Here is a 24,640-nt window from a genome sequence, read left to right as displayed (position 1 = left end):
AAAACAACCCGGAACTTCCCAGGGGCGGTTATCTGCTGCCTTGGTTATGCAAGGTTGTAACTGCCAGAGGAAGTTTATCTAAGAATGCAACTGAGAAGGTTGAGTAAGGGAGTTTTGCACAACGAGACAGCCGCTTCTTGCATGAAGCAGCTCCCATGACTCATGCACGAAAAATGTTTGTTATCTGCTTCTTGCAAAATGTTTGTTAGCTGCTTCTTGCAAAATGTTTGTTATCTGCTTCTTGCATGAAGCAGCACCTATGACCCATGCTCAACCCTCACCCCCCTCCTCCTACCCCTTAAAAGCTTCCCCAAACCCAGGCTTGGGGCGCTCTCTGTTCCTGCGTGTTCAGTGAGCCCCATGCATGTGTGGTAATAAACCCCTTGCGTGTTGCATGAGAGAACGTCTCTTGGAGTCCTCCTCTGCATGGAAAAACTCTCGAATTCTTACAATGTCAGGTGTTAATTTAAAATGTTTTCTGAGTTGCCATTAGGCATGTGAAATCATACTGTCCAGTTTTTACCCTTTAGTCATTGCTGAGGTTTGAGTTTGAAATTTTCATTTTATTTTTTCAAACCCTCCTAGACTCTGCTGAGGAAGCAGGAAAAACTGTGGTGAGGGAGCTGGTTCATAATTTCCCGATGGATCTTTGCTGTCCGCTCAAGCACAGGATCAACTTTTATCATGCATCTTTAAGTACCTTGGGCAGGTAAGAACCCTGGACTGTGTGTTCCCGAGAAGCCCTTACATAGGTGACTGCCATATGGAAATTCTGTTAAATGATAGAATTATAATGGCATAGAACTAGAATAGACATTATCTCATTCATTTTAGGGGTCAGAAATTTGGGGCTCAGAGAGCTTCTGTTCACTTCATGTTGTCAACGACAGGGGTCATGGAGTAGCAGTTTATTTAGACACAAAGCTACTGAGACATCTCACCTGGAAGGCGCTATGTGTGCACAAAGACTAGTATCACCCCAATCTGAGAATAAGTCTGTCTTGTCTTCTTAATGAAGAAAGGAAGGCCTAGGGCAGAGCTTATAACCATCGGGGTGGGGGGGTGGGGTGGTAGGGGCCATTGTTATCCCAATTTTGAAATGAGGACAAAGGACGCAAAAAGGTTAAAGAACATATCCTGATAAGAGGCAGAGCTTGAATTCGAACCCCGGAAATCTGGTTCTCATGCCCATAGTCATAAGAACTAAACAGTCTTCCTGTTTTCAAAGATGGGCTGCGACTGAATTAGAATTTCAGAGTTTTGCCTTTATATTTTATTTTACAGTCCACAGTCTTTTTAACATTTCATCAGTAAGGAAAGATGTTAAGTACTAAATTCACGGTTTGGACTATATTCTTTTAGGCTTTCTCCTTGTGGTCCTATAACTATAATACATATCTGTATTATTTTTTTATTTTTTCAGTCACCTTAAGTTTATTTTAAACCTGTGTCAGAAGGTTACACTCAATTATTTTTTTCCCCTGCTGTTATTATATTTTATAAATTTTTTATTGTATAATGCAACATATATACAAAGCAAAGAAATAAAAAAACAATAGTTTTCAAAGTACTCTTCAACAAATACTTACAGGATAGATTCCAGGGTTTGTCACGAGCTACCATACGATCCTCTCATATTTTTCCTTCTAGCTGCTCCAGGATATAGGAGGCTAGAAGGCATAAATTGTTTTTTTATCATCACGATCTACTTTTTTTTTCCTTTTTTGTGAAAAATAGCATAACATCCAAAAAAGCAATAAATTTCAAAGCACAGCACCACTGTTAGTTGTAGAATAGATTTCAGAGTTTGGCATGGGTTACAATTCCACAGTTTTAGGTTTTTACTTCAATCTGCTCTAAGATCCTGGAGACTAAAAGAGACATCAATTTAATAATTCAGCAATCATATTCATTTGTTAAATCCTATCTTCTCTTTATAACTGCACCATCACCTTTGATCTTTCTACCCATCTCTTTAGTGGTGTTTGGGCTATGGCCATTCTAACTTTCATGTCGGAAGAGTCTGTCACTAATATGGGGTAGGGAGACGGAACTATCTGATGTTCTGGAGAAGCTGGGCCCTGTAGGTTTCAGGACTTACTCTGGTCCAGCGACCCATCTGGAGGTTGTATGTTTCTGGAAAGTAACCCTAGTGCATGGAACCCTTGTGGAATCTTACATATATTGCCCTAGGTGTTCCTTAGGACTGGCTGGAATGGTCCTGGTTGGGGTTTGGCAGGTTATGATAGGTAGCAATATCTAAAACCTCCAGAGTACCCTCTCAGCTCTTTTTGAACTCTGTATGCCACCGATACTTTATTTGTTACACTTCTTTCCTACCTTTTAATCAGAATGAAATTGTTGATCCCATGGTATCAGAGTTGAACTCATCCCTGGGAGTCATCTCCCATACTGCCAGGGAGGCTTTCACCCCACGTGTCATGTCCCACATAGTGGGAAAGGCAGTGATTTCACTTTCAGAGTTGGGCTTAGGGAGAGTGAAGACACATCTGAGCAACAAAAGAGGTCCTCCAGGAGTAACTCCTAGGCATACCTGTAGGTAGGCTAAGCTTCTCCACTACATGCGTGATCTTCTCCATTGCATGCGTAAGCTTCACAAGAGTCAGCCTCAAGGTCAAGGGCTTGGCCTGTTGATTTTGGTGTCCCTAATGTTTGACAAGGTATCAGGGGATTCCCTGGTGGTAAAGTTTAATAGTTCCATATTTTTTCTCCCATCCCTCAGTGGACTTTACCGATAGTTTTTGATTATCTGCTTAATACACTCTAGGATGTATCCAGGCATTACATTAAGCTATACAGGACTAAAGGACCTCTTTCATATTCTGGGCTCCCTCTGTTTCACTTGTTCAAATGAGCTGTACAGATAGGTTGAGTTAGATTATGTGCTAAAAAGAAAATTTAGGTTCTTCATCAAATAAACGTTTCTTTCTTTGGTCTCAAAGAGCATGTGTGGTTCTGACATATAGACAATATCTTTGTTAACCCCTATGTTCTGAATTTCTTTAATGTCTGAACTAATTGCTTCATGTGTGTGTGTGTGTATGTGTGTGTGTGTGTGTATAACAGCCTCTCAGAATTCAGAAATAATAATTACCACTCTGATCTGTGTGTCTGCTATAAAAGCTTACAGATTAGACCCCTATTTTCTTATGAACATATTCTTAAGAAGATCATACTATATTGTTCTTTCATTTCTGGCTTATTTTGCCTTACCGGATGTCCCACAGGTTCATTCACATCATTGCATGCCTCACACCTTTCTTCTCTTTTGTAGCAGCACAACATCTGATCATGCATGTACACCATCATTTGCCAATCTACTTTTCAGAGTGTGTCTTTCAGCCACCTGCATTCATCAGGCATCATGCGTAATACCCAAAGTGCACAGTCCATCGACACTCTCAATTTTAGATAATTTCATTGGTCCCAAGAGAAAGATAACCCCTCACCAAATAGGAAATCTAAACCTCCTCTTAACTCTTGTCCTTACCCCATTATTTACCTGTGCTGTTGCTGTGGTAGTGCTGATGGTTTCTTTTCAAGCATAGCCCATAGTCTGCAATAGCAGTTTTCCCTGTACCCTGGACTTAAACATTCTTTGTACATGAGTCATGCATTTGAAGTAGTTCTTGCAAGAACTAATTTATATTTATCGTGTTAATCAGTGGGATGCATAGGTTCCAAGCAACCCCTTTCAATCTTGTTCATTTTCAATATGGTATTATTACTTATAGACCCCTTAGAACTGCCTTCACTTCTATCTGTTGCCTTAAATTGGAGTTCAACTTCATTAGCTAACCGTTCAGCCATCTTTAGCTTCTATTTGTCTCTAAGTCCACTGTATTCTGTATTATAAGCCTCTGATTTTACCTTTTATCGTGGTCATAAAAGTGAAATCAAATAGTATCTATCCTTTTTTGTCTGTTTGATTTCACTCAGCATTATGTCCTCAAGGCTGTGATTGAGGATGTCATTTCATCTTACTGTTGCATAATATTCCATCGTTTTTTTTTTTGTTTGTTTTTTTTTTACATGAGCAGGCACCAGGAATTGAACCCGGGTCCTCTGGCATGGCAGGTGAGCATTCTTGCCTGCTGAGCCACTGTGGCCCACCCTTCCATCGTATTTTTATACCACATTTTGTTAACTCACTTGTGTGTTGATGGGGTTTTGGATTATTTCCATCTTCTGGCAACAGTGAATAATGTTACTATGAACATTGGTGTGAAATGTCTGTTTGTGTCACTGCTTTCAGCTCTTCTGGGTATATACTAAGTAATGGTATTACTGACTCATAGGGCAACTTGAAATTTAGTTTCCTGAGGAACCACTAAACTGTCTTCCATAGTGGCTACAGCATTATACATACCCATAAGCAGTGCATAAGTGTCCCAATTTCTCTACATCCTCTTCAACATTTATAGTTTCCTGTTTAATAGCAGCCATTCTTATAGATGTGAGGTGGTTATCGCGTGGTTTTGACCTGCATATCGGTTAGCCAGTGAAAAACATTTCTTCATGTGCTTTTCAGCCATCTGTATGTGCTTTTGAGCCATCTGTATTTGCTCTTCAGAAAAATGCCTGTTCATATCTTCAGCCCATTTTATAGTTGGGCTGTTTGTTCTTTTGATGTTGAGTCGTAGGATTTCTTTGTATGTACAGGAAATCAAACTTTGTCTGATGTGCGATTTCCAAATATTTTCTCCCGTTGAGTTGGCTGCCTCTTCACCTTTTTGACAAAGTCCTTTGAGGTGCAGAAGCATTTAATTTGAGGAGTTCCTATTTATCTAATTTTTCTTTTGTTGCTTGTGCTTTGGCTGTAAACTTTAGGAAGCTACCTCCTCTTCTAGGGCTTGAAAAGGTTTCCCTAAGTTTTCTTCTAGAAGCTTTATAGTGCTATTTTTTACGTTCGGTTGTTTTATTCCATTTTGAGTTAACTTTTGTATAGTTTATAAGGTAGGTGTCTTCTTTCATTTTTTGGGTATGGATATCCACTTCTCCCATGCCCATTTATTGAAAAGACTATTTTGTCCCAGTTTGGAGGATTTGGGGGCCTAGTCAAAAATCAGTCGACCGTAGGTTTGGTAGTCTATTCCTGCACTCTCAGGTTGATTCCATTGCTCAATGCTTCTACCTTTGTGCCGGTACCTTGCTGTTTTGACCACTGTGGCTTTATAGTAGGTTTTAAAGTCATGGAGTGTTAATCCTCGTACTTCGTTCTTTTTCAGAATGCTTTGAGCTGTTAGGATTCCTTTCCCTTCCAGATGAATTTGGTAACTAGCTTTTCCAAGTCTTCAAAGTAGGTTGTTGGATTTTGATTGGCACTGCATTGAATCTATGGATCGATTTGGATAGAATTGATATCTTAACTATATTTAGCCTTTCTGTCCATGAGTAGGGAATGTCTTCCTACCTATATAGATCTTTGATTTCTTTTAGCAATGTTAGGTAGTTTTCTCCGTCCAAGTAAAGGACTTGGACGGAGAAAGTTAAATTCTTTCCTAAATACTGAAATCTTTTAGTTGCTATTTTGGATGGAATTTTTTCCTTTACTGATTCCTTAGGTCATTGCCTGTGTATAGAAATGGTACTGATTTTGCACATAAATTTTATATCCTGAAAATAAACAAAATGAATTTGTTTATTTTTAAAAATTTTTGTTTTTTTATTTTTTTAAATGTAACAACAAACAAATGCGAGCATTCTTCCATATGATCATTCTATTCTAGTTATATAGTCAGTAACTTATGATATCATCACATTAGTTTTATATTCATCACCATGATTATTTCTTAGAACATTTGCATCAATTGAGAGAAGGAAAGAAGAAAGAAAAAAACTCATACATACCATACCACTTACCCCTCCCTGTCATTGACTACTCCTATTTCCATCTACCCAATTTATTTTAGTCTTTGTTCCCCTATTTTTTTTCTATACCCCTTGCCACTCCCTTTCATTGATCACTAGTATTTCAATCTACTACATTTTTTAATATTTGCCCCCCCATTTATTTATTTTTAAACCATATGTTTTACTCATCTGTCCATACCATAGATAATAGGAATATCAGACGCAAGGGTCTCACAATCACACAGCCACAATGCAAAAGCTATGTCATTATGCAATCATCTCCAAGAAACATGGCTACTGGAACATAGCTCTACATTTTCAACCACTTCCCTCCAGCCTCTCCATTATACCTTAACTAAAAAGATGATATCTATGTAATGCTTAAGAATAGCCACCAGGATAACCTCTTGGCTCTGTTTGAAATCTCTCAGCCATTGACAACTTTATTTTGTCTCATTTCTCTCTTCCCCCTTTTGGTCGAGAAGGTTTTCTCAATCCCTTGATGCTGAGTCCCAGCTCATCGTAGGACTTCTGTCCCATGTTGCCTGGGAGTCATGTCTGACCTAGACTAAAAAGTTCCACCTAGACTGGAGAGGGGGAGGGCAGTGAATTTCCTTGTCATGCTGGCTGAGAGAGGAGGGGGGTCACATCTGAGCAACAAAAGAGGTTCTCTGGGGGTGACTCTTAGGCCTAATCTTAAGTGGGCTTAGTCTATCCTTTGCAGGGATAAGTTTCATAGGAACAAATCCAAGATTGAGGGCTCAGCCTATTGCTTTGGTTGTCCCCACTGCTTATGAGAATATTAGGAATTCTACAAATGAGGAAGTTGAATTTTCTCCTTTCTCGCCATTCCCCCAAGGGGACTTTGCAAATACTTTTTCATTCACTTTTCAAATCACTCTGAAATTTATTGGGACATCGCTCTGGACGAACCTACAGAATCTCATGCCCTACTCAAGTCCATCAACAGACGAGTGGCTAAACAAACTGTGGTATATACATACGATAGAGTATTATGCAGCTTTAAGACAGAGTAAACTTATAAAGTATGTAACAACATGGATGGACCTTGAGAACATTATGCTGAGTGAGACTAGCCAAAAACTAAAGGACAGATACTGTATGGCCTCACTGATATGAACTGACATTAGTGAATAAACCTGGAATATGTCGTTGGTAACAGAGACCATCAGGAGATAGAAATAGGGTAAGATATTGGGTAATTGGAGCTGAAGGGATACAGGCTGCGCAACAGGACTGGATACAAAAACTCAGAAATGGACAGCAAAATACTACCTAACTGTAATACAATTACTTTTAAAACACTGAATGAAGCTGCATGTGAGAATGATAGAGGGGGAGGGCTGGGGGCATAAATGAAATCAGAAAGAAAGATAGATGTTAAAGATTGAGATGGTATAATGTAGGAATGCCTAGAGTGTACAATAATAGTGAAATGTTCAAGGTACACTTTTAAAAATGTTTTTGCATGAGGAAGAATAAAGGAATGTCATTATTGCAGGGTGCTGAAAATAGATGATAATTAATATTTTAAAATGCCACCTTCTGTATGAGACTAAAGCAAAAGATGTTTAGTAGTTACAAAATTTATATTTTGACTAGTGCATTTCCTAATATAACTCATGTAGATAGTTTGAATGCCATAAGTACTTGGAATCTCAGGTAGGACATGAGATTTTGCTGGTTTGTCCAGAGTGATGCCCCGATGAATCAGAGAGTGACTCGATCAGTGAGTGGAAAAGTATCTGCAAGGCCCCCTTCGGGGAGTGGTAAGAACGGGGAGAAATTCAACTTCCCCAAGTTGAATTCTTGATATTCTCACAAGCAGTGTGGACAACCAAAGCTATAGGCTGAGCCCCCAGTCTTGGGGTTTGTTCATATGAAATGTAACCCCGCAAAGGATAGGTGAAGTCTACTTAAAATTTAGGCCTAAGAGTCACCCCCAAGACAACCTCTTTTGTTGCTCAGATGTGCCCCCTCTATCCAGCCAACACAACGAGCAGTCTCACCACTCTACCCCTCTCTACAAGGGACATGACTCCCAGGGCTGTGGACCTTTCTGGCAACGTGGGACAGAGATCTTGGAATGAACGGAGACTCAGCGTCAAGGGATTGAGAAAAACCCTAGAATGAGCTGAAATTCAACATCAAGGGATTGAGGAAATCTTCTTGACCAAAAGGGGGAAGAGTGAAATGAGACAAAAAAATGTGTCAATGGCTGAGAGATTCCAAACAGAGTCGAGAGGTTATCCTGGAGGTTATTCTTACGCATTTAGTAGATATCACCTTGTTATTCAAGATGTAGTGGAGAGGCTGGAGGGAACTGCCTAAAAATGGAGAGCTGTGTTCCAGTAGTCATGTTTCTTGAGGATGATTGAATAATGATATAGCTTTCACAGTGTGACTGTGTGATTGTGGAAACCTTGTTTCTGATGCTCATTTTATCTACCTTGTCAACAAAGGAGTAGAACATATGGAATAAAAATAAATAATAGGGGGAACAGATGTTAAATTTAGTTTGAAATGCTAGTGATCAGTGAAAGCCAGGGATAACGGTATGGTAGGTAGAATCTTTCTTTTTTGCTTTCCTGTGTTCGTTTTATTTCTTTTTCTATTGTCGTTTTCTTTTTCTGAATTAATTCAAATGTTCTAAGAAATGATGAATATGCAAGTAAGTGATGATATTGTGAATTACTGATTATGTTGATGTTTTATTTTGTTTTTTAATTTTTTAATTAATAAATAAATTAAAAAAAATTTTTTTTAAATGGTTGTTAAACTGGGTCAGCTTGAGGCGTGTCGCCACCTGTTTAGGTGGGTCTTCAGAAGTTCCTGGAGTCGTATAAAAGAGGAAACATTTTGGAGAATGAAGGAGATTCAGAGAGAGCAAAGCAGAACAACATAGCCATGAGAAGCAGAGTCCACCAGCCAGTGACCTTTGGAGATGAAGAAGGACAATGCCTCCCAGGGAGCTTCATGAAACAGTAAGCCAGAAGAAGGTAGCAGATGATGCCATGTTTGTCATATGCCCTTCCAGATGAGAGAGGAACCCTGAACTTCATTGGCCTTCTTGAACCAAGGTATCTTTCCATGGATGGATGCCTCTGACTGGGCATTTCTATCGATATGCTTTAAGTGGACGTTTTCTCAGCCTTAGAACGGTAAACTAGCAACCTGTTAAATTCCCCCTTTTAAAAGCCATTCCGTTTCTAGTATATTGCATTCCTACAGCTAGCAAACTAAGAACATCAAGGTTCCATGTACTTACGGTGTTTCATTAATCTGTCCACATAATTTATGTTAGGAAATGGCACTAGTTAAAATATAAATGTTGTACCAAATAAACGTTTTTTGCTTTAGTCTCAGGCGTAAGTTAAATTTTTAAAATATGAATTACCGTCTTTTTTCCACACCTTGTAGCATCGAAATTCCTTTGTTCTTCCTCATGCATAAATATTTTCAAATTTGTACATTTAGTCACTATCGTTGTACACTCTAGGCATTCCTAGATTATACCATCTCAGTCTTTATTGCCTATCTTTTGATTTCATTTGTTCCCCCAGTCCTCCTCCGTCTATCATTCTCACGTTCATTTTCACTCAGTGTACTAAGATTGTTGTATTACAGTTAGGTAGTATTGTGCTATCCATTTCTGAATTTCTACAATTAGTCCTTTTGCACAATCTGTATCCCTTTATCTCTAGCTCCAGTTACCCAATATCTACCCTATTTCTATCTCCTGATGGTCTGTATTCTTAATTGAAATTTTCCAAGTTCATTCACTAATGTTAGTTCATGTCAGTGAGACCATACAATATTTGTCCTTTTGTTTCTGGGTAATCTCACTTAGCATAATGTCCTCGAGGTCAATCCATGTTTTTACATGCTTTATGATTTTATTCTGTCTTATAGCTGCGTAATATTCTATTATATGTGTATACCACAGCTTGGTTAGCCACTCGTCTGTTGATGGACATTTGGGCTGTTTCCATCTCTTGGCAATTGTAAATAATGCTGGTATAAGCATTGGTGTGCAAATGTGCGTTTGTGTCCTTGCCCTCATGTCCTGTGAATAGATAACTAGCAATGGTCTTGCTGGATCATATGGCAATATGAGGAACCGCCAAACTGTCTTCCACAGCGGTTGTACCATTTTAAATTCCCACCAACAGTGGATAAATGTGCCTTTTTCTCCACATCCTCTCCAGCACTTGTCATTTTCTGTTTTATTGATAATGACCATTCTGGTGGGTGTGAAATGATATCGCTTTGTGATTTTGATTTGCATTTCCCTAATAGCCAGGGAAGTTGAGCATCTTTTCATGTACCTTTTGGCCATTTGTATTTCCTCTTCTGAGAAGTGTCTGTTCGTGTCTTTTGCCCATTTTGTAATTGCTTATCTTTTTATTGTTCAGTTGAGCAATCTCTTTATATATTCTGGATACTAGACCTGTATCTGATATATCGTTTCCAAATATTGTCTCCCATTGTGTAGCTGTCTTTGTACTTTCTTGACAAAGTTCTTTGAAGCACAAAAGTGTTTAATTTTGAGGAGTTCCCATTTCTTTCTTTCTTTCTTCAGTGCTCGTGCTTTGGGTGTAAGATCTAGGAAACTGCCTCCTGTTAAAAGATTTATATTTCTCTACATTTTCTTCTAACAGTTTTATGGTCTCAGATCTAATCTTTAGGTCTTTGATCCATTTTGAGTTAATTTTTGTATAGGGTGTGAGAGATGAATCCTCTTTCATTCTTTTGCATGTGGATATCCAGTTCTCTAGGCACCATTTATTGAAGAGACTATTCTTTCCCAGGTGATTTGGCTTGACTGCCTTATCAATGATCAGTTGTCCATAGATAAGAGGGTCTATATCTGAACACTCTATTCAATTCCACTAGTCAGTATATCCCATCTTTATGCCAGTGCCATGCTGTTTTGACCACTGTAGCTTTGTAATGTACCTTAAAGTCAGGTAGAATGAGACCTCTGACTTCATTTTTCTTTTTCATGGTACTTTTAGCTATTCGGGGCACCCTGCCCTTCCAGATAAATTTGGCTATTGTTTTTCCTGTTTCTGAAAAGTAAGTTCTTGGGATTTTAATTGCTATTGCATTGAATCTGTCAATCAATTTAGTTGGACTTGACATCTTAACTATATTTAGTCTTCCAATCCATGAATACAGTATGTCTTTCCATTTATTTAGGTCTTCTGTGATTTCTTTCAGCAATTTCTTGTAGTTTTCTTTGTATAGGTCTTTTGTATCCTTAGTTAAATTTATTCCTAAATATTTTATTCTTTGGGTTGCAATTATAATTGGGATTTTTTTCTTGATTTCCCCCTTGGCTTGTTCATTACTAGTGTACAGGAACACTGCATATTTCTGAGCGTTGATCTTTTAACCGCCCACTTTGTTGTACTCGTTTATTGCTATGGATTTTTCAGAGTTTTACGTCTTCCTTTCCAGTTTTGATGCCTGTATTTCCTTTTCTTGTCTAATTGCTGTATCTAGAACTTCCAACACAGTGTTTAATGACAGTGGTGATAGTGGACTTCTTTGTCTTGTTCTTGATCTTAGGGGGAAAGTTTTCAGTTTTTCCCCATTGAGGCTGATGTTCACTGTGGGTTTTTCATATATTCCCTTTATCGTGTTGAAGAAGTTCCCTTCTGTTCCTATCCTGTGAAGTGTTGTCAGCAAGAAAGGATGTTGAATTTTGTCAAATGTCATTTCTGTATCAATCGAGATGACCATGTGGTTTTTCTGCTTTGATTTATTGATATGGTGTATTACATTAATTGATTTCCTTATGTTGAACCATCCTTGCATATCTGGGATGAATCCTGCTTGGTCATGGTGTATAATTCTTTTAATGTGTTGCTGAATTCATTTTAAAGAATTTTGTTTGGGATTTTTGCGTCTCTAGTCATTAGAGAGATTGGGGTGTAATTTTCTTTTCTTGTGATATTTCTGTCTGGCTTGGTATGAGGGTGATGTTGGCTTCATAGAATGAGTTAGGTAGTCTTCCCTCCTCTTCAATTTTTTTGAAGAGTTTGAGCAAACTTGATACTAACTCTTTCTTGACTGTTTGGTAGAATTCACATGTGATGCCATTTGGTCCTGGATTTTTCTTTTTGGGGGGCTTCTTCATGACTAATTTAGTTTCTTTACTTGTGATTGGTTTCCTGAGGTTGTCTGTTTCTTCTCAAGTCAGTGTTGGTTGTTCATGACTTTCTAGGAGGTTGTCCATTTCATCTACATTGTCGTTTATCAGCATAAAGTTGTTCCTAATATCCTCTGATTACTGTCTTTATTTCTGCGGGGTCAGTGATTTTATCTCCTCTTCGTTTTCTGGTATTATTTATTTGCATCCCCTCTCTTCTTTTTGTCAGTCCTGTTAAGGGTCCATCAATCTTATTGATTTTCTCAAAGAACCAACTTCTGGCTCTATTGATTTTCTCGATTGCTTTCATGTTCTCAATTTATTTATTTCTGCTCTAATCTTCATTGTTTCTTTCCTTCTCGTTGCTTTGGGGGTTAGTTTGCTGTTCTTTCTCTAGTTCTTCCAAGCGGACAGTTTGTTCTTGATTTTTGCTCTTTTTTCTTTTTGATCCAGGCATTTAGGGCAATAAATTTCCCTCTTAGCACTGCCTTTGCTGCATCCATTAATTTTGATATGTTGTGTTTTCATTTTCATTTTCATTTACCTTGAGATATTTATTGATTTCTCTTCTAGTTTCTTCCTGGCCCCACTGACTGTGTAATTGTTCCTTGACTTACTGGTTGTGTAAGAGTGCCTTGTTACAGCCCCATATATTTATGAATTTTCTGGCCCTCTGCCTATTATTGATTTCCAACTTCATTCCTTTATGATCTGAGATAGTGTTTGGATAATTTCAACCTTTTTAAATTTATTGAGACTTGCTTTGTGACCCAGCATGTGGTCTCTCCTTGAGAATGATCCATGAGCACTTGAGAAAATGGTGTACCCTGCTGTTGTGGGGTGCAGTGTTCTATAAATGTCTCTTAAGTCTAACTCATTTATTCTGTTATTCACACCTTTGTTTCTTTATTGATCCTCTGTCTATATGTTCTGTCCATCGATGAGAGTGGGGAATTGAAGTCACAACTATTATGGTAGATGTGTCTGTTTCTCTTTTCAGTGTTTGCCTTGTATATTTTGGAGTTCTCTGGCTCAGTGCATAAATATTTGTGATTGTTATGTCCTCTTGTTGAATTGTTTCTTTTATTACTGCATAGTGTCCTTCTTTGTCTTTTCTAATTCTTTGCATTTGAAGTCTAATTTTTGGATATTAATATAGCTACCCCTGCTCTTTTCTGATTGTTGTTTGCATCAACTATCTTCTTCCAACCTTTTATTTTCAACCTGTGTTTATCCTTGGGTCTAAGATGTGTCTCCTGTAGACAACATACACATGGGACCTGTTTTTTAATCCATTCAGCCAGTCTTTGTCTTTTGATTGGGGAGTTTAACCCATTAACATTTAGTGTTATTACTGTAAGGGAGTACTTTCTTCTATCATTTTGCCTTTTAGATTTCATGCGTCATGTCTAACTTTTCTTCTTTTTACCTTTACTGATAGTCTTCATTTCTACACTGTTCTCCACACCTCTCTCTCCTGTCTTTTCCTATCTGTCTCTAGTACTCCCTTTAGTAGTTCTTAGAGAGCCAGTCTCTTGGTCACAAATTCTCTCAGTGATTTTTATGTCTGAAAACGTTTTAATTTCTCCCTCATTTTTGAAGGACAATTTGTTCTAGGTTTTCTCCTCCTTTTCCTTTCTCATCTCCTTCTGGGACAACCACAACATGTATATTCATGAGCTTCATGTTGTCATTCAGTTCCCTGTGTCCCTGGTCATAGTTTTCCATTCTTTTCCCTATATTTTCTTTTGCTTGTTGGATTTCAGATACCCTGTCGTCCAGTTCACTATTCCTATCTTCTGCCTCTTGAAAGCTAACATTGTAGATTTGTATTGCTTTTTTATCTCTTCTGCTGTGCCTTTCATTCTCCTAAGTTCTGTGATTTTTTTCAGACTTTCTGTTTCTTTTTTTTGTTCATTCCTTCCCGTCTTTGGATCCTCCCTCGATTCACTGATATGGTTTTTTATGAGGTTTTCCATGTCTGTTTGAACATGCTAAATTAATTGTTTCAATTCCTATATCTCCTTTGAGCTGTTGGTTTGTTCTTTTGTCTGGGACCATGTCTTCAATTTTCCTAGTATGATTCGTTATTTTTTGCTGACATCTAGGATTTTAATTTCCTTAATTAGTTTCTTCTGAAGATTGTTATCACTTTTTTTACCTAGGGTTTTCTTGCTGGATGACTTTGTCAATCTGTTGTTTGACATTCAGTTCAGCTTATTCTGGACCTCTAGCTTAGGTTTTATTTAACAGAGCAGAATTTTTCAGTTCTTGTTTTCTTGTTTCTTGTCCAGCCTATACGGTGCCTTTTTTTTTTACCCCCTTAGGAGGGTTTACTTAGGTGTTATAGACCCCAATCAGATTTTCCCAGACCAAACTGAGAGAGAGTCACCTGTGTAAGTTTTCCCGGAAGGTGAGACCCGGCAGGTTGAAGGATTTTCCTGTGATGCCTCTGGACTCTATGCTTTTCCTATTCTGCCTGGTTTGTGGTGCTTGTCTGCCTGCAGGTCGTACCAGCATTAAGGTGATGTGGTACCTTTACCTTCAGCAGACTCTCCCTGCGGCGGGTGTGGTTGAGACAGAGCAAACGTTGTAAGCTGGCTTTAATTGCTTCAGTTTTCCAGACCTTGAGGTCTGAATTCCTTGAGGGAGAGGTTCCACTTGAGCTGGGCCCCACTCCTCTCCTGGGGAAGGCACAGCCTGCAGACAAGCTCTCAAACAAGCTTAATTCTGCCCGTGCCTGGGGCAGTTGAAGCCTGAGAAGCCCTGCAACTGTATCCAAAAAGCAGTCAAGCCATAGAAACACGGCCACAAAAAAGAAAAGGAAAAATAAAATCGTTTTCAGAGCAGGACCCCCATTGCTCAGGTTTGCCAGTCAAGAGTTTAAGTTGGTATGTTGCTCTGTGTATCTCCAGGTCCTATATGACCCCTCCTTTCCTTCAGGGCCCAGATCCTTTCAAGTATTTTGTGCTGTTTGATCCAAAAAACAGTCTGTTTCTTTTCTTCCACTTTTTCCTTCAGTCCTGCACTTTTTGCTCTGGGCAAAACCCAGCAACCTGGTTTTACTCAAGGTTCAACTGAGCTGGGAGCTTATTTTTAGTAGTCAGAATTTGTTAATTAATTCCACAATTGGAGCTTGGTTTTGTGCTCAGTCCCTGCTGCTAGTAAAGTCTGTTTCCTTTCCCCTCTGGGAAGCAGCCTGTTGGGGAGGGGCACTGGCCTCTGTTGCTTGGGAAGGTCACGATTCTAGGGGGGCTCTCAGCTGGTCCAGCTTGTCCAGTCTAGTGTACACTGTGTGTCCGGTCACTGATATGGCTCCAGCAGTTGTTCTTTACTGTTCCTGGCTATTTATTAGGTGCTCGGAAGGACAACTTAAATCCTGCATGTCACTCAGGTGCCATCTTGGCTTTCTCATCCTGAATTGTTTATTAGCTCAAGTAACTTTCGTGTAGATTTCTCAGGATTTTTCTAGTATAGAATCATGTCATCTGCAAATAATGAAGGCTTTACTTCTTCCTTTCCAATTTGGATACCTTTTATTTCTTTGTCTTGCCTGATTGTTCTAAGTAGAACTTATAGCACAATGTTGAATAATAGTGGTGACAGAGGGCTTCCTTGTCTCATTCCTGATCATGGGGGAAAGTGTTCAATCTCTTTCCATTGAGTATGATGCTGGCTATCAGTTTTTCATATATTCCCTTTATCATGTTGAGGAGGTTACCTTTGATTCCTGTTTTTTGAAATTTTTTTATCAGAAAAGGATGTTGAATTTTGTCAAATGCTGTTTCAGAATCAATCGAGATAGTCATGTGATATTACCCTTTAATTTGTTAATGTGCTGTATTACATTAATTGATATTCTTGTGTTGAATCATCCTTGCGTTCCTGGTATAAACCCCGCTTTGTTGTGGTGTATTCTTTTAATGTGTTATTGGATTTGATTTGCTAATATTTTTTTGTGAATTTTTGCATCTAAGTTCATTAGGGAGATTAGCCTGTGGTTTTCCTTTCTTATAGTATCTTCACCAACTTTTGATATTAAAATGATTCTGGCTTCATAAAATCAGTTAGGTAGAGTTCGTTTTTCCTCAATTTTTAAAAAAAATTGAGCTAGATTGTTGTTAGTTCTTTTTGGAATGTGAACCAGTTTGCTAGCTGCCAGAATGCAATATACCAGAAAAGAACTGGCTTTTAAAAAGAGGAGTTTAATAGGTTGGTAGTTTACCATTCTAAGGCTGAGAAAATATCCCAGTTAAAACGAGTCTATAGAAATGTCCAATCTAAGGCATGCAGGAAAAGATACCTTGGTGCGAGAAGGCTGATGAAGTTCAGGGTTTCTTTCTCAAGTGAGACGGCACATGGTGAACACGGTCAGGGTTCCTGTCATCTGGAAGGGCGCATGACGAACTCGGCGTCATCTGCTAGCTTCTACTCTTGGCTTCCTGTTTCAGGAAGCTCCCTGGGAGGCATTTTCCTTCTCCATCTCCAAAGCTCGCTGGCTGCTGGACTCTTCTTCTGCTGGCTGTGTCGTTCTGCTCTGCTCTCTCTGAATCGCTGATTCTCCAAAATGTTTCCTCCTTCGTAGGACTCCAGTAAACCAATCAAGACCCGCCTAAATGGGTGGAGACAAGCTTCCGGCTAATCCAGTTTAACAACCACTCTTTTTATTTATTTATTTATTTATTTTTAAATTTTTTAATTTTTACATGGGCAGGCACCGGGAATCGAACCCGGCTCCTCTGGCATTGCAGGCAAGCATTCCTGCCTGCTGAGCCACCATGGCATGCCCAACAACCACTCTTGATTAAATCACATCTCCAGGGAGATGATCTGATTGCAGTTTCAAACATACAGTATTGAATGGGGATTATTCTGCCTTTATGAAATGGGATTTAGATTAAAACATGGCTTTTCTAGGGATATAACATCCTTTCAAACCAGCACAGAATGTTTGATAAAATTCCCCTCTGAAGCTATCTGGCCCTGGGCTTTTCTTTGTAGGAAGATTTGTGAGGACTGATTGTGTCTCTTTTCTTGTGATTGGTTTATTGAGATCTTCTATTTCTTCCTAAATCAGTGTAGCCTGTTTGTGTGTTTCCAGAAATTTGACCATTTCATCTAAGTTGTCTTTGCTTGTTCATAGTGTCCTCTTATGATTTCTTTTATCGCTTCAGGATCTGTGGTTATGCACCCCTTCTCATTTCTGATTCTGTTTGTTTGCATCCTCACTCTTTTTTTCTTTGTCAGTCTTGCTAGTGCCCATCAATTTTATTGATTTTCTCAAAGAACCAACTTTTGGTTTTATTGATTCTTTCTGTTCTTCTGTCCTCTCATTCATTTCACTCTTCTTTAATCTTTGTTATTTTTCTTCTTCTGTTTGGTTTGGGGTTAGTTTGCTGTTCTTTCTCAAGTTCCTCCTGGTGAGTAGTTAAGTCCTCAATTTTGCTATTTCTTATTTATTAATACAGGAATTTCTGGGCAGTAAATTTCCATCTCAGCATGACCTTTTCCTCCTCCCGTAAGTTCTGATATGTTGTATTCTCATTTTCATTAGTCTCCAGATAGCTACTGATTTCTCTAGCAGTTTCTTCTTTGACCTGCTGGTTATTTAAGAGTGTGTTATTTAACCTCTCTCTATATATATATTGCTGTGTTTTTAACTTTTTAAGATTGTACTGTATATTCTAATCAGAGAAAGAGCTTTGAATAATTTCAGTGTTTTTAAATTTATAAAGACCTCTTTTGTGCCCCAGCGTATGATCTATCCTGGAGAATGTTCCATGAGCTCTAGAGAAGAATGTATATTGTTGTGCAATGACATATATGTGTCTGTTGTGGAGGGCCAGGAGCAATCAGTGAGGCCCAAGCAGGGAAAGTCCCCACAACACTGGGGCGGAATGTCCCAAAGAGTTAAACAATAATCAATGTTAGGAAACTGAGGGAACGGGATGTGTTTTGGCAACCGCTAACAGCATTCTTCTGCTTCTATGATCACGCTTGCTTGCTAGCAACTGCAAAAGCCACAACATGATTTTAGCCTTTATAAGCACACCTTGCAAACCTCTGGGGGCTGCTCTCTGAATCCTCTTTCTTGGAGGTTTCTGAGACAGTCGCCGGCCGGCTAGTAAAGACTCCAAATTGGCTTGCAGCTTTGAATTGTGTGGTCTCTCTTTCGGTGCACCCCACAACACTGTTAGGTCTAATTGATTTATGAAGTTGTTTAACTTTTCTATTTCCTTTTTCCTCTTCTGTCAGGTTGTTCTGTCTCTAGAGGAGAGTGTTGTATTGCCATCTCCTGTTGTTATTGTTGAAACATCCGTTGCTCCCTTCAGTTTTGCCAATGTCTGTCTCATGTTCTTTGGAGCCCCTTGATTGGGAGCATAAACATTTATGACTGTTATTTCTTCTTTGTGGAGTGTCCCTTTAATGAATATATAGTGTCCTTCTTTGTCTCTTATGTCTTTACATTGAAAGTCTATTTTGTCTGATAGTAGTATAGCTTCTGCTTTCTTTTGATTACAACTTGTATGGAAAATATTTTTCTATCCTTTCACTTTCAATCTGTTTGTATCCTTGTGTCTAAGATGAGTCTCTTGTAAGTGCATATAGCAGGATTATGTTTCTTAATCCATTCTGCCAATCTGTATCTTTTTTCTTTTTATTTCAGCAACAGAATACCAATTTGTATTTATTTAACCTAAAAGTATTTCCAGCCCTGATAGCAGCTTTAACGTGAAGGTACTCAAATCATTACATCTATGGGAGGCATACACCAACCATAAGATACTTTAGGGAAAGTCCATTAGTGCTGGCTATTGAAAAAACTTTTCCATTAAAATTCTGAAAGCACTTCAAGAATAGTCACCTGAAGATGTCTTCTTTGGGTTTCTATGAAGATCTTCTCTGTAACTCTGCTGTTTTCCTCTAAACCCCTGTGTTGTAAATGCGTCCCTAATGATGAAATTGCTATTTATATAACATTCAAAATCACTCCCATTAAGACCAGATTAACATCACTTAAAATATTGCCAAAAATGGTTTTTCTTTGAATAATTACTCTCTATTAATTTTTGCCTCAGGGCTTTTTTCTTTCAGAAAAGTAATTTATAAGGGATAGTCACACCATACAGGCTTTTCTACTCTCATTTTGGTGCATAAAGCAGGATCTTAAACAAAGTTTCAAAACCCAGGTGAGCTGGGGACCAAGAGACTACCAGAAGTAGTCAAGATCTTGAAAGATAATTAAACCCCTGAACACCCACAGTCACATATAAATCATTAAAAAAATTTTTTAATGATAACCAGCACTACGGAAATTATGTGGAAAGATTTATCATGCTCACATGTCTATACATGAATTAAATCCATGAATAGTTTAAAAAATACTAATTTGGGGAAAAGATTTACTAATCATTTGTGTGTGTGGCTTACTAAAACCCTTAAGAGAAGATGTGCCTACATAAAATAGGCTGATTTTTTTTTATTTTTAACATTTTTTATTGCATGGTATAACGTATATACAAAGCAGAGGAATAAAAAAGCAGTGGTTTTCAAAGCGCTCTTCAACAACTGGTTACAAGACAGATCCCAGAGTTTGTCGTAGGCTACCATATGATCCTCTCATATTTTTCCTTCTAGCTGCTCCAGAATATAAGAGACAAGAGAACTTAAATACTTTTTTATCATCACAATTGACTTTCTTCCTTCTGTTTTTGTGAACAATAAGATATATACAAAAAAGGTATAAATTTCCAAGCACTGCACCACAATTAGTTGTAGAACAGATTTCAGAGTTTGACATGGGTTACAGTTCCACAATTTTAGGTTTTTACTTCTAGGTGCTCTAAAATTCTGGAGACTAAAAGAGATATCAGTTTAATGATTCAGCATTCATATTCATTTGTTAAATCCTATCTTCTCTGTATAACTCCACTGTCACCTTTGATCTTTCCATCCCTCTCTTTAGGGGTGTTTGGGCTATTGAAATTCTAAATTTTTCATATTGGAAGGGTCTGTATTTATATGCCAATCGGTAACTTTAATTGGTACATTTAGTCCATTAGCAGTCAAGGTTTTTACCAAAAAGGCATTTCTTGAATCTACCATCTTATCATTTTTATGTTATTTGTGGAATATATTTATTCTTTACCCTTTTTCTCTTTTTATCCTTTAAGTTACCCTTACTGGTGCTTTTCAGTTCTGTGCCCTCCTCCCAACCTTCCTCTCCTGTCTTTTTTTACAACTGCACAAACAAGTCCTTTTAGTATTTCTTATAGGGCTGGCCTCTTTTTTGACAGATTCTTTCAGGATTTGTTTGTCTGTAAAAATTTTAATCTGAGGACTTCCGGAGAAGATGGCGGCTTAGTAAGACGCGCAGGTCTTAGTTCCTCCTCCAAAAAAGCAACTAAAGAAACAAAAACAATACGAAACAGCTCCCGGAGCCACGACAGAAACCAAAAAGACAGTGTACCCCATTCTGGAACGACTGAACTGGCAGGGAGAATCCACGGCGGTGAGATACCCGAGGGGCGCGTGTTTTCCCGGCCAGGGCGGCTGGTGACTGGGGTCCCCTCCACGCACGTGGCTCCCCGGTCTGACTGGGAACATTGGATAGCGGGGCCCACCCGCCACGCTTGGCGTCTTGGGCCAGCTGGGCAATTTGGACTGGCACTCCCCCAATCCGCGGGGGCCGGCGACCCCCCTCCACGCGGTTTCCCGGGCCGACTGCAAGATTCGGATTGGCAAGTTAAAGGAGCCACAGCATCTTTTACTGGTGGGCCCCGCAGACAGATGAGCGCCACGAGCGCCACCTACTGGGCAGGAAAAGAAAAACAGAGCCCAGAGATTTCACAGAAAACCTTTCAACCAGCGGGTCCCACACCCAGGGAAATCTGATCAAATGCCCAGACACCAGCAGAAAATAATGGATGACGCTCGGAAAATTGAAGATATGGCCCAGTCAAAGGAACAAACCAATAGTTCAAATGAGATACAGGAGCTGAGACAACTAATGCTGAATATACGAACAGAAATGGAAAAACTCTTCAAAAACCAAATCAATAAATTGAGGGAGGACATGAGGAAGACATGGGCTGAACAAAAAGAAGAAATAGAAAATCTGAAAAAACAAATCACAGAACTTATGGGAGTGAAGGACAAAGAAGAAAAAATGGAAAAAACAATGGATACCTACAATGGTAGATCTAAAGAGACAGAAGCTACAATTAGTGAACTGGAGGATGGAACATCTGAATTCCAAAAAGAAACAGAAACTATAGGGAAAAGAATGGAAAAACTTGAGCAGGGGATCAGGGAACTGAATGACAATATGAAGCGCACAAATATACGTGTTGTGGGTGTCCCAGAAGGAGAAGAGAAGGGAAAAGGAGGAGAAAAACTAATGGAAGAAATTATCACTGAAAATTTCCCAACTCTTATGAAAGTCCTAAATTTACAGATCCAAGAAGTGCAGCGCACCCCAAAGAGAATAGACCCAAATAGGCGTTCTCCAAGACACTTACTAGTTAGAATGTCAGAGGTCAAAGAGAAAGAGAGGATCTTGAAAGTAGCAAGAGAAAAACAATCTGTCACATACAAGGGAAACCCAATAAGACTATGTGTAGATTTCTCAGCAGAAACCATGGAAGCTAGAAGACAGTGGGATGATATATTTAAATTACTAAAAGAGAAAAACTGCCAACCAAGACTTCTATATCCAGCAAAATTGTCCTTCGAAAATGAAGGAGAAATTAAAACATTTATAGACAAAAAGTCACTGAGAGAATTTGTGACCAAGAGACCAGCTCTGCAAGAAATACTAAAGGGCGCACTAGAGTCAGATATGAAAAGACAGAAGAGAGAGGTATGGAGTAAAGTGTAGAAAGAAGGAAAATCAGTTATGATATATATATAATACAAAAGCCAAAATGGTAGAGGAAAATATTATCCAAACAGTAATAACACTAAAAGTTAATGGACTGAATTTCCCAATCAAAAGACATAGAATGGCAGAATGGATTACGACCCAGCAATACCACTGCTAGGTATCTACTCAAAGGACTTAAGGGCAAAGACACAGACGGACATTTGCACACCAGTGTTTATAGCAGCATTATCTACAATTGCAAAGAGATGGAAACAGCCAAAATGTCCATCAACAGACGAGTGGCTAAACAAACTGTGGCGTATACCTACGATGGAATATTATGCAGCTTTAAGACAGAATAAACTTATGAAGCACGTAATAACATGGATGGACCTAGAGAACATTATGCTGAGTGAGTCTAGCCAAAAATTAAAGGACAAATACTGTATGGTCCCACTGATGTGAACCGACATTCAAGAATAAACTCGGAATATGTCATTGGTAACAGAGACCAGCAGGAGTTAGAAACAGGGTAAGATAATGGGTAATTGGAGCTGAAGGGATACAGACTGTTCAACAGGACTAGATACAAAAACTCAAAAATGGACAGCACAATAATACCTAAGTGTAATGTAACTATGTTGGAACACTGAATGAAGCTGCACCTGAAATATAGTTGTTTGTTTGTTTGTTTGTTTGTATCTTTTGTTTTGGTTTTTTTCTTTTTCCTTTTATATATATATATATATTTATTAGTATTATTATTTTGATTCTCTTCTCTATATTAACATTCTATATCTTTTTCTGCTGTTTTGCTAGTTCTTTTCCTAAATCGATGCAAATGTACTAAGAAATGATGATCATACATCTATGTGATGATACTAAGAATAACAGTGCATGTGTAGAATGGAATGATTTCTAAATGTTGTGTTAATTTCTTTTCTTTTTTTGATTAATAAAAAAAATTTAAAAAAATTTTAATCTTTCCCTCCGTTTTGAAGGCTGGGTACAGAATTCTTGGCTGGAAGTCTTTCTCTTTCGGCATCTTAAATATTTCATACCACTATTTTCTTGCCTCCATGGTGCCAGTTGAATAGTCCAAATTCAGTCTTATGTGGTTTCCCTTCTATGAGGTAGGTTGTTTTTCTCTTGCTGCTTTCAGAATTTTCTACTTCTCTTCAATATTTAACAGACTCATTAGTATTAGTTTCTTGGGGAAGGCATGTTTGGACTTACTCTGTTTGAAGTTTTTGACTTGTATATTTATGTCCTTTGTGAGGATTGGGAAGTTTTCCCCCATTACATCTTCAACTACTCTTCCTAGCCCTTTACTCCCTCCTCTCTTCTCCTTCCAGGAAACCATTGATTCTTATATTTGTACACTTTGTTTTGTCCATCATTTTCCTGAGATCCAATTAAAATTTATCTATCTTTTTTGCTATTTGCTGTTGTGAGTGTTTGAAATCAGTTGTCCTGTCCTCTAGTTCGCTTATTCTTCAGCCTCTTCAAATCTGCTGTTTTTGTCTCTAGTATGGGGTTTTTGGGGGGATGGGGTGGGGTGCATGGTCTGGGAATTGAACCCGGGTCTCTGCATGAATGGCGAGCTGAGCTGTTCTACCACTGAACCTCTAGTATGTTTTTATTTGGTCAACAGAATTTTTAATCTCTGTGATATCTGCTATTTTTCTATTTATTCTTTCAAACTCCTCTTTATGCTCTTCTACTGTCTTCTTGATTTCCTTTGTGTCATTAGCCATCCCACTTAGTTCATTTAGTAGAGTTATATGAATTTTGATTAGTTGTTCCAATGTCTTTGTCTCTTCTGGTGTTTTAATTTGGTCGTTAGGGTGGGCTATGTCTGTCGGCATTGTGATACACTTCGTGATCTTCTGTTGTATTTGTTGCATGTAGTATCTTTTTTTTTTAATTTTTTTTATTGATAAGTCTACACACACATACAGTCCATACATGGTGTACAATCAGTGGCTCACAGTATCATCACATGGTTGTGTATTCATCATCATGATCATTTCTAGAACATTTGCATCACTCCAGAAAAAGAAATAAAAAGAAAAAACTCATGCATCCCATACTCCATGTCTTTGACACCAATATTTCAATCTACCCAATTCGTTTTACCCCTTATCCCCCCATTACTTATTTATTTATTTTATGCATAATTTTTTACTTATCTGTCCATACCCTGGATAAAAGGAGCATCAGGCACGAGGTTTTCACAATTACATGGTCACAGTGTAAAAGCTATATCATAAGGCATTCATCTTAAAAAATCAAGGCTACTGGTACAGCTCAACAATTTCTCGTACCTCCTTCCAGCTACTCCAATATACCATAAACTAAAAAAGGATATCTATATAATGCATAAGAATAACCTCCAGGATAACCTCTCAGCTCTGTTTGAAACCTGTCAGCCATTGACACTTTATTTTGTCTCATTTCTGTCTTTCCCCTTTTGGTCAATAAGGCTTTCTCAACCCCATGATGCTGGGCCCTGGCACATCCCAGGACTCCTGTCCCACGTTGCCAGGGAGATTAAAACCTCTGGGAATCATGTCCCCATGGGATGGGGAGGGCAGTGAGCTCATCTGCCATGTGCTTTGTGTGTCTGGGTGATTGTGCCCTTGCAGTGCCCGCCCGTCGCCCCCTTGGTGGTGGGCCTGCTTCTGCACAGCACATCCTCGCTGAGAGGTGGTGTGGAGAGG

At 38.6% G+C, this 24,640-nt stretch overlaps 1 long non-coding RNA gene across 9 annotated transcripts in view; it reads left to right on the top strand.

The window, feature by feature from the left end:
* LOC143648606 (uncharacterized) overlaps positions 1-24,640 on the top strand; it is an 88,290-nt gene that overhangs the window by 24,034 nt on the left and 39,616 nt on the right. For all 9 annotated transcript variants that reach the window (XR_013158664.1, XR_013158660.1, XR_013158666.1 and 6 more), the window contains one exon: positions 586-709. This is a non-coding gene — a long non-coding RNA (uncharacterized LOC143648606). The remainder of the gene's footprint in view (positions 1-585; positions 710-24,640) is intronic.

The sequence above is a fragment of the Tamandua tetradactyla genome, chromosome 10 (genome assembly GCF_023851605.1).
Source record: "Tamandua tetradactyla isolate mTamTet1 chromosome 10, mTamTet1.pri, whole genome shotgun sequence".
NCBI classification, from domain to species: Eukaryota; Metazoa; Chordata; class Mammalia; order Pilosa; family Myrmecophagidae; genus Tamandua; species Tamandua tetradactyla.
The sequence above is the reverse complement of the archived record's forward strand: the minus strand, read 5'-3'. Positions and strand labels throughout refer to the sequence as shown.